Genomic DNA, 16,961 nt, shown 5'->3' with positions numbered 1-16,961 from the left:
TAAGGCAAGGAAAATTAAGAAGCCTTCAAAAGCCGAAAATCACGGAAATCACCATTTGGATATAGAGTTTCTTAAAACTTTTCTCCTCACATATTTAATTCTTAAACTAAGTGCATGATGATTATTGGAACCGCGGCCAATAACCAGTCTAAAAATATGTAGTTTGTACTCTTGTTGTCAAAATAGAAGTCCGCGATATTATGCACCCGGGCGCCTTAGTAACTGAGACAGTCGGTTTCAGTTTACAGGGTTAGTTTTAAGACTCCATATTTTCTTTAAAAAAACGGGCGATCAGTTTGGCTTGTGTCCAAACCTAGTTAGAGTTCAGCAGAAATGGACAATCTTGCGCTCATAATTATCGATGATAGGTAGTAATTATGCAAAGTTAACTGATGTAAAAACAATGCCATCCAATTAACCGTTGTCTGTCAACAATTGGGTGGGTCCATCCTCACCGGCAGTGCTCGGTACAAAAGTGTGCAGTGGATCTCCCAACTAGTATTCACTACCACGGATGGAGCATAAATGTCAACAGCTACGGTGGTACCTATTGTGCTTTTCACCAGGTTGAAAAGCTCCAAATGTTTGTTGTACGCCTGGTTTGCATTACAATAATTGTAATTGGTTAGAATAAACGCATACATTTAAGTATGTGTTGGCGGACTTTCATCACTCTGGTTGTTCCCAAACTACACAATTTGGTGTCCGTAGGAAACCGGCTTAGTTTTTAGGCCATGTTCAAAATTTGCTACCCGTTTCAAACCGAGCCATCGTAGCGATGGTTTCCGTCACGAAATCAGCAAAGGTCTTTGGCTTTTAGCGATTCCTACTATCTTACAAGAAGACATCTAATCACTTAGCTTATGTAGTCAATAGCGTCAGACGACTGTATTGCTTTCTCTCAATCACGCCTTCCCATCGCAATGCCTTGACATTGATTCATTCCACTGTTCACTTCTAACGAGTTGCTGTTGGCTAACCTATCTACAGAGGCTGTCTTGGAAAAGAACCATAAATTCAGCATCCTTCTAATCAGTTCCAAGGTACATATAGTCCAGAGGAACCACATACACGATATCGATGCGGTGCTACTCCAAAATGATGCTCCCCTTAAACTCGTGCTTGAAAGTGGGAAATCGCCCCTGAGCATTCATTTCGTGAAATGTAATTATTCTTGCTGTGTGTAGCTCATCATTCGACCAGAGCAACTGTACTGTACAATAATTGATAGCACTTATACGCTCTTCGCAAGCGTAAGTGTCATGCATAATATGGTATCCAATGTATCACTGTAAATCCAATTCGACAAGGCGAGTTTCCATCTATTGGTAAAAACTTTCGAAAGATCAGCAACATCATCCATCTGCAGTGGTTTGGAATAGCCTGAAATGCTTCACAACAAAAAGCAGCTGTGATAGGAACAAGAACACGAAATAAAACTTTGCAGTCACGCTTTTAATGCTGCTATGCTGCCGAAAGTCAGTTGTACCCAAATTATTTGCTGATCTGATGGAATGATTCATGAACTCAAGGCCTGTTCTGCGGATTGTGGCAATCCAAAATGAATATATTCTGCTCTGACGCATGCACGAAGTTCTTATTGAGGTTTCTGGATCTTGACAGTTCTGGGGTATATGTGGGAATGCTCGCGAAGCAGAATGTGACGTCCCAACGCAGACAACTTAGATCATCTGATCGCAGTTCGACGCGTGGCCTCCGCTGCCGTGGGCATGATGAGTACTTTAGCAGAAGGCCTGAGGTAGTTGGAAGAAACACGTATTGATTTGGTTGACGCATTAGTTACCGGAATCTCATCTGCCACCACTTCGTTGTGAGTATAATGAAGAGGGTAGGCACAATGAGATGATTTTGTGGAGCGTTCATGTTTCTTCTCACAATAAAACATTACCATGTTGGACACAAAAGAAATCCTCGATGATGCTGTCATTATCGGCCTTCACACTATTGGTGGTGTTAGACTGGCAACCTAGCAAACCGGCCTCATAGTCAACCGCATCTAACTCCGTTGGGAGTTGGTGGCCCAAAACCGTCAAGTGATCATCCGGTTGTATCCGAAACTGTACAATCGCGGGTAAGCATGACTTCAGTGTAAGGCTTGCTTAAAGTGCGCCGAATTTCTTAACAAGCCGAAAGCCGCTAAGCTAGCCTAATATCGCGAAGCATGGACATGGAGGCTACGACGTTTCTCTTAGTGAGACTCTCACGGGAATTTGTTTACTACAACTGAGTGTAGGCACCCAAGGACGAACGATTCATGGGGGGTCCAGATGATCCCTCTGTGGGATGCATCGCGGCTCGGTGTGCCAGCTGAGTGACTATTCCGAATCAGTTTTGTTCCAAGAGGAAAACCGAGGATGGCTCCGTCCCATTTTTTACTGTATGTTGAAAACCATAATTTTCAGTAGTGATCAATTCAGTTTTTTATCCGTTGTTCCGATTTGAGTATAGTTGTCCGCGGATGCTCCTAAAGTATCCTCGAAAATGTATAAAACTACATATCCCCGAAGGTAAAGCACTAGAAACCGCATCAGCTTCCAAGAAAGTCAACTTAAACCTTGTGGTGCAAACGGAAGAGTGAACATTTATCCGTTTCCAGTACTTTTAAGTGGAGACTGACCACATAATCGTTCCTCACTAAAATGGTCAACGGAAATATTATTCGGAATATGACACTTTTTACTGGCGATTTCGCCTTGTAGGTGGAGCTGGCTTATGCGGATAAGCAGAGAAGCACCGTACAGCTCTTTCCTATTTGCTGAGAAGCGCATCTCACAAACTTCAGTGAGCACTGAACCCACTCCTTCTCCCGAGGATACATACACTTGTACAACGCTCAAGGTGAGGAAAATTTGACGAACAACTATAGATCCGATGCTGATTAACTACTGACTAACACCTCCATAAATCTTCGAGAATTTCAAGAAAGCATGGTGATCTATACGGGAGAATGATCATGTATCCATCTCTATTACTTTCATGTGAAGGCTGCCTACTTACCCGACTCTCACTACATAAGTCAGAGGAATCATTATTCACAACGATGAGTTCGATTTTAGCCGTTTAGGAATCATGAAGATAGTAGTCCAAATAGAAAAAGGGGAATTCAAGTGAGACGGTTTACTTACGTCTGACATTCCTCTATTCATTTTATCCTCGGTGAATGAACTTGCAACAGCTGGAAATATGGCTGTTTGGTGCACGGACTGCTAGCTGAAAAACTTAACAAATGCAAGAATAGCACATACTTGCTCTATAGCTGTGATTTGGAGACGAGCCGTTTTTGACTGTTGGATGTTAGCTTTCAGCAGGTTCTACATCTCATCCGCCCTCACCGTTGTTCCAATTACAGAGACCATATTATTCATTTTCTCCTCTCCATCGATCATAATCTCCACTTTTGTCATTCACAAATTAACATATACCTCTAATCAAATTGTCATCCTTCACAGTGCATGCATTTTGGCAGTCAGTCATACATACGGTAGGCCTAAGCAAAATTAGTTCAGGTTTGCCAAACTGTGATTCTATCATCAGATGGTAGAACAATTGTGCATTTGTGAGATACGACAACGCGTGTCAAGGCAGCGCAACACTGTGGATGATCAAACTGCCAGAAATCTCTGAATTCTCAACCGATCATACAGTCGGGTATGCTTGGACCAGAACCATATGAAAATCGCTTTTCTTGATTGAGAGGTATGATTAACCAGATGTTCAATTTTCGCTTCGTGTTATTTGTTGCGAAGGTATTTTTACACTCACAAGAATAAAAATCCAGCTGAAGAGGCAAGAGAATTGCACTTCTACAAAATGCAACATGTGACCGATGAGGAAAACACAGTTGGGCATTTACATGCTGTCTGTTTCTCAAGAATTTATGGTGGCCACGCTGCTGCGGCTTGATTTACAAATACTGACATCTTAAGTTTTTCTTGTTGTGATTCAGTACAGTGCAAATATCAGTTAAGTAGGGAGGCTTTTGGTGCGATTTGTCAGTACAAGCACTTTGGTTATCCTCCATGTAATTTCCTCTCAGTGGGTACATTTTCTCAGATTTTTGAAACAATTTTTCAGCTCCAATGTTTAACGGGCCATTTTTATTTTCAACTTCCGTACCCTGTAATTTATTGCCCAGGGGGATTCCATGACCAATGCTCATTCGGTGTCAACTGCACTCAGTCTTGAGCATATTTTGCAGAATTGACCGCACTGTTTGTTGGGACATGACATTGGCATGACATCAACCGAGATGACCGTGATGGCTTTTAATGGATTCGGGTCTAAAATGATCCGAAAACGGAGGAGATTACTACTTCTTCTACAGGCACTTCTAACGAATTTAAATGCTCACTTCCTTTTCACAGGATTAGCTGCCAGTTTTTAAGGATATCAAAAACGTTCGTGTGACTTCAAGAACGTTGAATCACAACGTTCATAGTCCACGTCAAAGTCCAAAGCCGTCTAAGGACTACACCACACGTTTTTCACATCCCGTATAGTGCCCTAACCACACTTTTCACTTGTACTTTTCGGTTGGTTAAAGTACTCCGTGGAGTTTGAGGGACTTCGTGTCTATACACTCAATATTCGTAAAGCTGGAGGTTTTTTAAAGTCTTGATGTTAGAAATTTCACGAATACGTGGCAGTTAAACGATTACGTTACGATTGCTATAACCAAGTAAATTGAGCATTTTCAGTGCGACCTTTTTGTCTTGGTGTACTAGGCGACTAAAAAACGGCTTCGTACGGGAGAATTGTGAGGCACCTTACTAACCGGGTTCTGTTTAAACTGCTCACTTGCCGCAATTTACAGTTTGCTTGTTTGCTCATTGCTCAATATACTGCTCACCGTAGATGCACATCTAATAAGCCAAAGTTAAGTATGCCAAGCGGTGTACTCCGTAAACCAGTATTAGCTGAGTAAGACATTCAGTGCGATTTATTAATCCCTGATTACCTGTCGGGAAGGATTCGAATGTTTACCAAATGATCATAATGACTAGCCGTGGATGCACTCACCATGGTCTTCAGTGGTAAAGCCTAAATTTTTCAAGAAATTAGATTCCGAAGATTTTAAATACGTGAGTGAAGTAACAGATATTGTTTCACTTACTCGGCGACGATTTGTTTGGAGAGCTGATGTTCTTGTTGTTTAAAAATGATGTCGATGACCCGGCAATCCCTCGATAGAACTGCTCTGAGCAGTGCCCTTCGGAGTCAGAGATCAAGGCCGGCAAGGTGGACAACACGGTCGAAGGGTATCTCAAGGGACAACAGTGAATCTGACTAAAAAATGAAGGATTGGCTTTTCTGGTGTTCACAGATCACGTTGTGGAATGCTGGTTGGTGACAAACTTCAAATAACGAAACTGGACATTTTTAGTTAGGCCAAAATCAGCTACACGGTAGTAGAGTCTCTTTAAGCTTTTGTGACTTGCTGATGCATACGTTTCACATTATCCATCTACCGAGCAACTTTTATCTGGGTCAGAAGGGCAAATTGTCTCCCCTGTTACGGTAGTAAGAACGCATTAATGTTCTTTGAATGACAGTCCTTCTCTTTCTGATTAGAATGATCTATTAACCCCTATTATAGATCTAAGAATCAATCCCGTTGAAGCAGTGAGATACCGCGCCAAAGTTTGTGAATGTGCAACTCCTAGGGTCTCATCGTCGTGCACGTATTCGCGAGTGCATCACATTGAAATAGAATGTCGTCAGCGCGGTAACCCCGACGTCTTGGTTTTTGCATGTTAGCGTGCTTGTGGAGTTGAACACACTCCTTCACAGCCGTTGTACTCACTAGACATCGACGGTGGCCGTCCCGTCCGACACGGGCTGACTTGCATACACACTAATGTGTACCGGCGGGAGCCATCAGAATGATTGCCGACTCACGTTACCGCTTTCCGCTACACTCGCCTTTATCAGGTGTGCGGCTGTTGACACTGCGCTGTGCAAGTCGGTTTTTAGACCTATATTGTTTACCCATTATGGCTACACCGGGTTGGCCATCAGGCTGACGATGGATAAATGAAAGGTGGTGAACTAAATCACAGCGTTGCCGTTTTTATTATCCCCCCTCTAACCTCCTGGCTTCTGGACATTCACCAATCTCAGTCGACTTCCATATTTTTCCCAAGGTCTTTGGCTCAGAAGCGATTGGTACGCCAGTTTATTGATGCATGTGTATAGGCTCAACAACTCAGTTGCCTAGCGAAATACACTCACTTGCACACAGTTGTATCGTGGGTGGCCGTCTATCGGTTACGCCTACACTGAGCCTACCAGACTACGCGATAAGGAGGATAAGGTCGCTTACTTGTTCGTCCTGTACAGCCAGTGGCGGTGTTCCGGTCTTGAACACTTTCAGCCTCCCCTCATTGGTCTTATGTTGCTAAGCCGTGTTTGGTACGCTCCGCCAACGCACCTGCTTTCTGGACGTGTCGTACCGATGGTGACCTTGGGGAGGCGTCAATGTCTGCACATGTACTTTTTCCATGTCTGGGCCCGTTCTGACACATCAATTTACCTTGCACTGGAGACCGGCGAAATCGCTCTCCTATGGTGTTCCCCTTCAGTTGGGTCTCCCGTGAGAACCGAATTGGTATGCAAATGTGTGTCAGTAATTTCGTGCAATTTGGGGTTTAAGTAAAACGTAAGGTTGGTGGAAACTCTAAGACTGTGTTTACTTGATGAGCCCCAAGAAGGGTGGAAGCGGTTGCGGGCTAAAAAATTTCAGCTGTCTGTCTCAGAAGTCTATTCAACTTGGTTAATACTTTAGGTCAGCTTCGTAGATTTGGTAGAAAACGTTGGCAATAGAGTAGCCCCAGTTTAAACGGAGGGTTTTTCCTGCAAGTAAAGCCAATCTACGCCTAAAGGTCAAGAACTACTGGAAAACTGTTTAATTCTTATTGGGAATTATCAGCAATGCGAGTCTCACGAATCTCCAGGACGATTGGTACTCAAAATCTACTGGCTAGTATTTCCAGACCTAACAGTTTGGCCACGAGGAGCTGATCAGCAGCATGATCAACTCGCGCTACAGTTTAGTGCAGCGCTTGGGAAATAACGTTTTCCAGCAGAAATTTATTCACGTCTCAGGCACTTCGGGCGACTTTCATCAGGAGCGATATGCCCAAAATCCAAGGAACAGGAGAACACGTGTCAGTCGATGCCAACATTGAAACAATCAACATTCTGTGCGCTACTCTGGCTGGTTCAGATGTGCAGGTTGCGTCGAGGCTGAGAGAACAACAATACATTTGATCAATACTGTCAAACGACAGATGGTGATCGTTACCTCGGGATGTGAATGAATGGCTAGAATATCTCTGCACAGCGAAGTTCTGCACGCTGTGGTAGATTGGTAAGGGGTATTTTGTTTGACCAAACAGCACCTAGTGCTCCTCTGTTAAGTGAAGTGCAGTTGCTGAGTCATTTTCTGGTTTCTATTGTTCAGTCAGACGACTATATTTTCTGAAAGGGTGACATTTATAACAACACAAACTCATTTGCAGTGATTTCGCGGCCTATCACTGTGAACTCATGTTCCCACCAGAGTACACACGCTGTTCATTTAAGATCTTTGTGAACATGCATAGATGTAATAACCACTCACGAGGTTGCTGAAAACTCTTCTTATGGCTCATCAGGTAGGTGCGACCCCGAGTTTCCGTCAATTTTATGTTCCACTTGAACCCAAACTGGACTGATTTCGATAAGTACACTCATTTGCTCGTGGGCTGTCGAGGAGCTCTCAGCAACCGTGCTTTTACCGCTATATCTCGAATATCGTGCCAACTGAAATCAGTTGATCTGGAGTTGACGATTTTAGTGAGTGAATTAGGGTAGTTAGGGTTGCTAGTCACTTCTTAGCACTACCTGAGTTCATTCATCTTCATTGGTCCAATCTAAATAGACCTTAGTTGCGCTGTTCATTAACGATTTCAGCACAGCAATATTTCGGTAGTTACAATGGGGCTGGTGTATATGAACAACACGGTTCTATTGTTCAGTCAGACGACTATATTTTCTGAAAGGGTGACATTTATAACAACACAAATTCATTTGCAGTGATTTCGTGGCCTATCACTGTGAACTCATGTTCCCACCAGAGTACACACGCTGTTCATTTAAGATCTTTGTGAACATGCATAGATGTAATAACCACTCACGAGGTTGCTGAAAACTCTTCTTATGGCTCATCAGGTAGGTGCGACCCCGAGTTTCCGTCAATTTTATGTTACACTTGAACCCAAACTGGACTGATTTCGATAAGTACACTCATTTGCTCGTGGGCTGTCGAGGAGCTCTCAGCAACCGTGCTTTTACCGCTATATCTCGAATATCGTGCCAACTGAAACACGAGGCGGCCTGGCGCAGCACATTCAGTTGCTTAAAGAAATCATAAGCGAGTAATTCAGCGGGTTTCCGGGTGAGTCTCCCGTCAAAACCAAATTGGCATGCAAATGAGTGCATTCCGCTAGTCTTAGTTAACATTGCATACCCTACTACTACTTTAGAGGATCTTATCTCACATCTAACCTGGAAATAGAACTTTACGTTGCTGCCTTCTAAAGGGTGCGGAACAGTTCACTGAAAGTTGTATCGGATACCGTACGGCGTTCTGTAATAACTGGAAAAAAAATGATATGGCTGTACAGTAACATTTCGATGCGAATCTCTCATAGAATTATTTAATATATGCGGTCAGCAATAGAAAATAATGTGGACTGCAGTACTATTACTGATACTGAACATCATCGCAAACATAAAAAGTAAATACGAGCGATAGATGTGGAAGGTTGTACAGGAGAGTAATAGATAAAACGAAGGAAAAGTTCCATTTGAAACCGTGCCGTCCGTACTATGCAATCAGACGAAATGAGTTGCAACGAATGCAAGCACGTTTGGTTTGGAAACGCACATGTAAAGACCAACAACTGAACAAAGGACTAACAATGTTAAATGCTCTTCAAAGCACAGTCAAGACTCCCACATCAGGCAGAAGGCTTCTATCATGCATGGTCATTTGTGAAAGCGAATGACAAGGATGAGCACTCAACACCATACACCACGCATCAGTGTCGAAAAATACGTGAAGAGCCCAAACTAGATCTCCTGCATCACTACGACACGGATCCCTATATTCATCGATGGGATAGCCCGCACGCTGAACGCTTGCAAAAAAATGTCAATCTCCGAAGGCTTCTTCATTATATCTCACCAAACGAGCGAATTTCCTCCACGACGATTTTGCCTGATACGAAGAAAACGTCGGATAACCCTAACTAGCTTGGTAAAATGGCCGCAAGCTTCTCACATTTAAATAAGAAATCGTTTTCACGCTGTGCATCCCAAAATGCAAATTAACCTTTCAGGCTAACCGCCATTTTTGTTGGCGCCCTATGAACAGTGTGGACAATCTTAAGTCTCCGTCAAGCAGACACCGCGAATTCTGGATTGAGTGGACAAATAACCACCGTTATTAATAGTTGTGTCAACAATGACGTTCATGCATCATGTCGAAATATTTACAAATCCTGGAGGATATATATCCAGTCTGCAAAACCTTGCATGCGGTAAACAGGCACATTCATCATTTTTGCTAACTTTTACGAGCATCCGATTTCCATAAGAACCCAGCGATTGCGGATGCCGGTGTAGAGGATAAGGTCAATCCTCGATGGTTGAAACGTTGGAGTAGTCAACAGCAACCTGATTGAACAGGTTACATCAGGACCCAATCCAACCAACGAAAAACTTCGAAACGAAAGTGGACAAAACTCTACCTGCCGTGTTGGACTCTATGCTAGTTATTCTCCTTTCTGGTTTACATTGAATTCTTTAGACCTTGAGCAGATCGTAAAGGCAGTCACACGTTTTCCTTCCTTTAAATGCATACTGATTCAGTGTTGTGCACGTGCCACTCGGCAAACGAAATATGAATAGATTAAAAAATACGTATGACAAGTTCGAGGAATGATGCATAAGAAAAGTCACGAATGAGTCAGAAATCTTGTAGATTTGAGGAGCATTTTCTGCGTCCTGCAGTAATCGGTAACTAAAGTATCTATTTCCACTGGACGCTTGCTACATAGCCTTACAGTATTGATGTACAGTACGGAGGTGTCCCCAATTGAATCACCTCGACAGGCGACTGCCTCTGGTAGAAGTGATTCCACACAAACTTGGGTGTTTCTATTATCGGGTCCTCCCAACTGTACACAGAACCCCTCAGGAAACAAAAGAGAGATACCTCTGAATATCAAATGGTTATTATTACCACAAAATCCTCTAACTTTGTAGTCATTGGTGGGTTGAGATTTACAACGACCTACCAGAACTGTAAAGAACAAATTGAGTCAAACAGGAGCTTGCTGCACGTTTGAGCACTTAGGGAGTGATCCATGTACACTGACTTCGAGAACGAGACAAACCCACCACGGCTGTTTTGTTACCAGTTATGGGTTTGGTGTCACATGGATTACAAAGTACTACTCGGCTTGACTATTTAAACGAAGTACTCGTTCAGTGGTCGGCTGAAAAGGCCCACCGAGTGACATCGTTATAATTAAATGGGTATATATGGTTTGGCTTCCTTAATGTGTAAATCTGGACAGCATTACCTACAAGGGCGCTGCTTGGCTGTACTTGCATGGTCTGAGTGCAGCTTACACCTCTGTTTTCCGAAAGGTAACGACTTACCTGGTGTTTCTAGTGCTTAAGTTCAAATGGATACATGTTTGATTCGAAGACCACTAACCTGCCGCACGTGTTAGCTTTGGAAAATATGGTTTTTCACCCACTGAATGTAACACCTACTTTTGACGGGGGCATTCACCTAACATGGTGCGAAAAAGCCGGGAGCGTGAGCTGAGTGCTAAGTGGTACGTTAAATCAGCTGACGAAAACTTTTCGTCACCATCTAGTCTCTGCAAAGCTCTAGTGGTTTCGCCAAAACGTCCCTGATTTTCATGTAATTCAGATACGGCAGATACTGTTTGTTTTTTTCAAAAGGGATGAGAATAATTCAGCAGAGCAGAACGGGAGAATTGCAAAGCAATATCGTTCGCTGGATTGGCCGTGAACGTTGTTAAGGAGGGCAACCCGGGCCCTATTCGGGCCGACGTACACAGAAGTACAAGGTGGTCGAACACAACTCAATTATGGTGGTTTCCGCCCTAGGAAAAATTCCCTCTACGTCAAACCTTGGAGCATCACAGCTTATTACTTAAAAAGAGCTTACGGTGAGGAGAACTCTGAGTTTGGTCTCCCCTCCAGAGCTATAGAAGGATTCGCTTTATCACCAGAATCATTCAACTTCATAACTGATTTGGTGCTGCAACAGTAACTGGATGGGTAGTGTGGCATACATCCGCCTAAGTCGGAGCACATTTAGATTACATAGCTTGACTACGCGGGTGAAATTGTCATACTCAACAAAGGCGCGGAGGATTCAAAAGCTCACCGTGATTGCATCAGGTACCATGCAGGATGTATCAGACTCTCGACCAAAAACAGTAAGACAAAATTCTTCCTCACGCAAGCAAGTGCTCAATTGGTAGCGTTTCGCATAGGTGGTGAAACTGAACTCATCATTGCGTCTGATGCTTGGGTTCTGTCATTCTACCTAACGGGCAAGCTAAAGAAGAGATTGATCTCCCTATAAATATTACAAGATAAGCCTCTATACAATCTGTGAAAGCCTTATGGAAGTCACACTACCTTGTGCACAAAAATGCCTGTATTCAAAGCAGCAATCCGTCCACTCCTCATTCACATGCTTAAACTCGGCCGATTCGTCTGCAAGTCATCCGCAAAATCAAGGTTTCTGACCGTTTTCGCTCAAGGTGTGTTGTTAACATATGATGACTCGACAAAATACCTAGCCCAGTATTTAAGGAACGCTGTTTCAACATTCTACGTCTCGTCTAACCGTTGCGATAGGAACGATTTCAATGCTTCGATCATGTTGCCGGAACACCTGAAATCGATCTTTGCACAATTCTTCCTTTCGCCCTGCCCGGAGCTGCGTTGGCGTCTTCGAGGGAAGCTGAGAACCTGGATTGGTACCGTCAAGTTAGATGTGGAGTGGTTCGGTTTCACACTAGCAATCAACCCTCAAACTGCACGAATCTAGGCTATAAGAAATAGCGTCCAACATGGGTCCAAGTAGAACAATGTAGACGGAAACTGTGCCCCAAAGACAGATGCAACCGTTCACAGATTGCCGAAGAGATTCCACCAGGCTTATGGATAGTGTCCATTCAATAAAGTTTATTGCGATAATTCGAATATCGTGCCAAATGAAACACGACGCGGCCTGTGTGCGGTAAATTCAGTTGAAGAATACCATAGAAGAGATTCAGCTGGGTCAATTTGCAAATGGATGTATTTGATGAGGAAAATTTTTTTGTCTTTGTAACTGAGTAAATTACCAAGCAGTTCCACAGAACCGTACCTGGAAATCAAGGTAGTCGATCGCCTTGTAGGCGGATATGGGAACCATACTAGGAAAAAGCTGTCTCCTTGGAGAGTTTCTTAAACTCTACAGCACTCACCAGGGCAGATGATAGGTCGCCGCTTGCGTCCTGTTCCCATTGTATCCTTTGCTTACATCTACTGCCCCGGAATTTTCAAGCCCTTATCGCTTCAACAGGTCTAAATCAACCAGTTCGATTTGCATCAGCACAAGAATGATGCCCGTGTTTTTTTTTTAATTTAGGTGACTGATCAGTCAATTCACTCCAAGGACAAATAAAAATTATTCACACTAGGATGCATCTTTTGAACTTTGCTCATTTTCAGAAAAACTTGGTGTATGAATCCGTTTTTTTTTGAAAGTGTGACCGTCGTGAAGGGACAAGAACTTATCGTGACACAACTGAGATTTCCATAGAGGGTGAACTTGCTTTCGGTTATTCACTAAGAAACACTCCGTCTTAGTCAACGTTGAAAACAAAGATCCACCGACCCCAAATAGCACCCCATCCGTCAGACAGTCCGTCAGAACCCGATGCGCGGTAGTCTGATAAAAACCTACGGTTTCGCAATAATAAGCCGAAATTCCTTTGGAGTGAAGCGAGTCCCTATTGATCGACTTTCGGAAACAAAACGTAGAAAGAGAAGTCTGCAGTCTCACTTCAGTCGAGTCTGCCTACCGTATTCGCAGTGGGGCCATCGGTACTGCTTTGTACGGCAGATCAGTGGAAGCCAGTTGAGAACTGGGGGATGTGGAGACAGAGCTCTGACGAGTTTTCGACCCCAGCAACTTTCACTTGGAAATGAAGAAGTGACAACTGACGATAATCCGGCATGTAATTTAGGAAGCTGCCCGTGTTGTTGTCAGTTCACCGACGTTTCAGCTAAGAAGGTTCCGTAGAACGATTGACGGTACTTGGTGTCTTTGAAAGCTATCGTCTGGAACAAGCAAACGAAACTTTCGACAAAGTTCCAGTCGTTCAAGCGGAACTGGTTAGTTGGTTAATCCAGCAAAAATAGATTGCTTACCCACAAGAACTGGCGAAATCGTGCAATTTCTGTGGTTATATGAAGGACAATCTCACTTTGGATTCCACTATACCGCGGATTGTCGACGACATTAGGAACTGCCAACAGCTGGACCTCTCGCAGTGAAGAATTTGCAGAAAGCACGAGTTAGCATCAGAACAACATGGATTAGACCAAAATGTTTTGATCCGAACAACCTCAAGCATTTGTATATTCTATGAGGTGAAACATGAGCCCAACAGAAGGAAGTAGCCGGCCTGGCATGGTTGGCAGAAAGTGTCAAGAAGAGCCGTTCGTTTTCCGCTGTGTTTCATAGACCAAAGATGAACAGCACTTAATAGCGTCCGAGAGTACTGCGGTAGGAAAGCTTTCTGGTATGATATAGGAGCGCGACACAAATTCCAGATGAACTTCGGAGCAAGGGGACGCATAATCCCATAGGACAATTTTAATGATATACCCGTTGGAGGCTCCACAACCACGTTGTGAATATAGATCGGAGTAAGGACCACGCCGAAGGGCGAAGTACAGCTGGATTTAACGAATTCGGTTGATGGTGACGTTCACAATCTTGAATTAATTATGGTGTTAGACGAGTTCGATTCCAATCATCCGGCTCACAGAGATCCGGAAGCTGAGTCTCATTACCAAGAGTAATGGGGATTTTGTTCACTTGGTTGGCTGACCTACTGGTTTAGAAATTTATGCCTTGATTTTCGCTCCACTATGTTTCCCAAAAAAATTAATTTGTCCCTGAGGGGTAGTGCCATTCCTGTTACGTCGCCGGCAAGAGGAATTCCAATACCGTCGCGATGGTCTCAGAACTTGAATAAGACCACCTGGTTGGATTAAAGGCTATTGTGAAAGTAGATTGGCCTACAGACTAGGTCAGACAAATTGCGACAATTTAAAAAAATCAGGAGAAATCCGATTATGCACCCCAATGCCTCGAAAGCTAGGTTACTAAGAAAACACCGCATTTCTCCGCTGGATGATTATCCGGTGGAACCCAAGAAGGACAAGTTCTTTACCAAGGTAAACTTTCTACGCCAATGTGACAGCTTAAGTTGAACACTAGGTCCAGCCACCTAACGACGTTGAGGATACGTTTGGTCGATTTCCTTCACTGTTTGGCTTCAGGGTTTCCTGAGAACCACACCATCTTTCCCAGGCCGTCGACTGACTTTAAGAAACAATATTCACAGTCAATAACGTTCTTACATAGGGTTGAACAGTTGAAGAACTTGAAGCAATTTTCAAACATTGCATTAAACAGGGTATACTGCTAACACAGGAGAAAGTTTACCATTGGGTTAACTCTGTCACATCACATGGAAACGTACTCACAGAAGACGGTTTAAAAGCAGACCTAGGGGAAGTCGGGGCAGTCTCATCAATGCAACCTCCGGGTGAGAGGTCAATAGCAAAGCTAAGTGGAAGTCGCTTTCTGTTCCATTTGGCTGATCTAATGGAACTGCTGCCAGTGTTGAGATCATCCACAACAGTTCATTAGAAGGGAAGGGAAGCTGTTTTATTGATCACGAATGACAAGTGAAGTTGAAAAGTATGTGAAGAGGTGTAGTCCGCGCGGAATGTACGACGGATGCTTCTGCGAGAGGTGCCAACTTGTCTAAGGCAATTGGTTGTCCCGGATTTGCTTTCCCAGTTTGGAACAATACCTCGCGATAGTTGACTACTACGAATTATTTCCAGGCCGAACAACTCACTCGTCAGCACAGCACCTGTAGTCCATCATATGCATCTTCAGGCATGAAATACATGAATTACTTTTATTATCGGATAACGTACCGCAGTTTACCAGCAGTCAGCCAGAAATGGGGATTGGAGCACCGTACTGCGAACCCATATCACAGCGAGTCAAACGGCAAAATAGTAGAGCACATTATGACAGTGGCGGAATATTCTGGAGAGGAACCCTACCAAGTGCTATTAAAGCAACGTAACATACAGATACCGTGCAAAGAATATTCTGCTGCAGGATATGTACAATATCGCCTACAGTAGCGAATAATTTAGTGCCTGACCTCATATACAAACACTGCATAAGTGAGGCGACGCGAGAAGGCTATTAACGATGATAATGCAGTTATTTAGCTGAACGACAGGAAGGGAATAAGTTACGGATTCAATGTACACCTGAAAATTCCAGGCTGTAGGTGAGGAAAGGTAAGAAAGAGGCATGGCCATCATTCAAAAGATGTAGAGGTAGAATGCAGCACCGAGCGCGGAAATAGGCCACACCCCAGGAAAAACTATAAACCCTGAACTACGGCATACAGAAGTGGAGCAACTTTTCGAAAATGGATGTAGAGCTACCAGGTCAGAATCTTAGATAAGACCAGCGCTTTGCAAGTTAATAACACTATCAGCCAGTAATGATAAGAAACCATTTTCTATCCAGGCAACTGAGCTTCTCACTGAAGGTGAACTTTAGTTCTGATTACCCAATTTGTAACACTTCATTTTGGTCAGTAGCACATAAAGATCGACCAACACCAATTAGTGGACCAGTCATGAGCGAGTTCTTTTGACCGATCTCCAGGAGCCCAGGTTCTCAAGACAAATTGATTAATGGGTTGAAGTATCACGAACAGTATCTTAGTCCCGCAGTTTGGGTGTTGGAAAATGCATGGCGATTTTCTCCTTGAGAACGTATTCTACGATGGCAGTACGCCGGTATTCACTGGCGGCCTTGTAGTCAGGCTATTGAGCCGAAGGCCTTACTTGGTGGCGTGGATCGATCGCTGCCTGCTGCTTTTTCCTTATTATTGTGTGGAATCCGGTCAAGCGCTTGTCCGTTGCTACTTTTCACTATGCTCACAAAACGTACACCTAACTTAGCCATTGAGAAGCTCATTCATTTAGAAATCAAACCAACTTATCAGAAGTGACTCCTCCAGCGCCTGCCTATTGGTAAGAAATCGAATGTCAACGGACATTGGAGATATCCAAAGTTGCACTTAATGCCGAAACTTCTGGCTGGGGTACAGCCCAGCCCTCTTCCAAACATCGGATCTCTGATAGAACCGCGGCTTCGCTGAAGGCTTGGCGACAGATTCCCTTTGACCGCAACCGCAACTCAATTCGAAGGATTGTCCGACGTGTAAAATTGAGTATTAGCGCAGATGGCAAAACTGGGTGTTTCCAGAATTTTGACGAAACGGAAGGAGCGCGAAATGATGGAGATTAGTCTAACAGGTCTTCTTGTCACTGAAACCATCAAGGACCATAATGGCTCTCTGTTATGTAGCAAATAACGTGCTGGAAAGAACAATCCGGGCAACAATCCAGTTGGCCATTCGCTACTTCCCGTCTGGGCTGTGAATATACAGTCCTCTTCAGCCTCAAAGGTCACCCTACTCCTGGTCCGTACAAATTTGTAACTACATTGTTCAAAGTCCGTG

Source organism: Opisthorchis viverrini (genome assembly GCF_000715545.1).
Source record: "Opisthorchis viverrini unplaced genomic scaffold opera_v5_155, whole genome shotgun sequence".
Classification (NCBI taxonomy): domain Eukaryota; kingdom Metazoa; phylum Platyhelminthes; class Trematoda; order Opisthorchiida; family Opisthorchiidae; genus Opisthorchis; species Opisthorchis viverrini.
The sequence above is the reverse complement of the archived record's forward strand: the minus strand, read 5'-3'. Positions refer to the sequence as shown.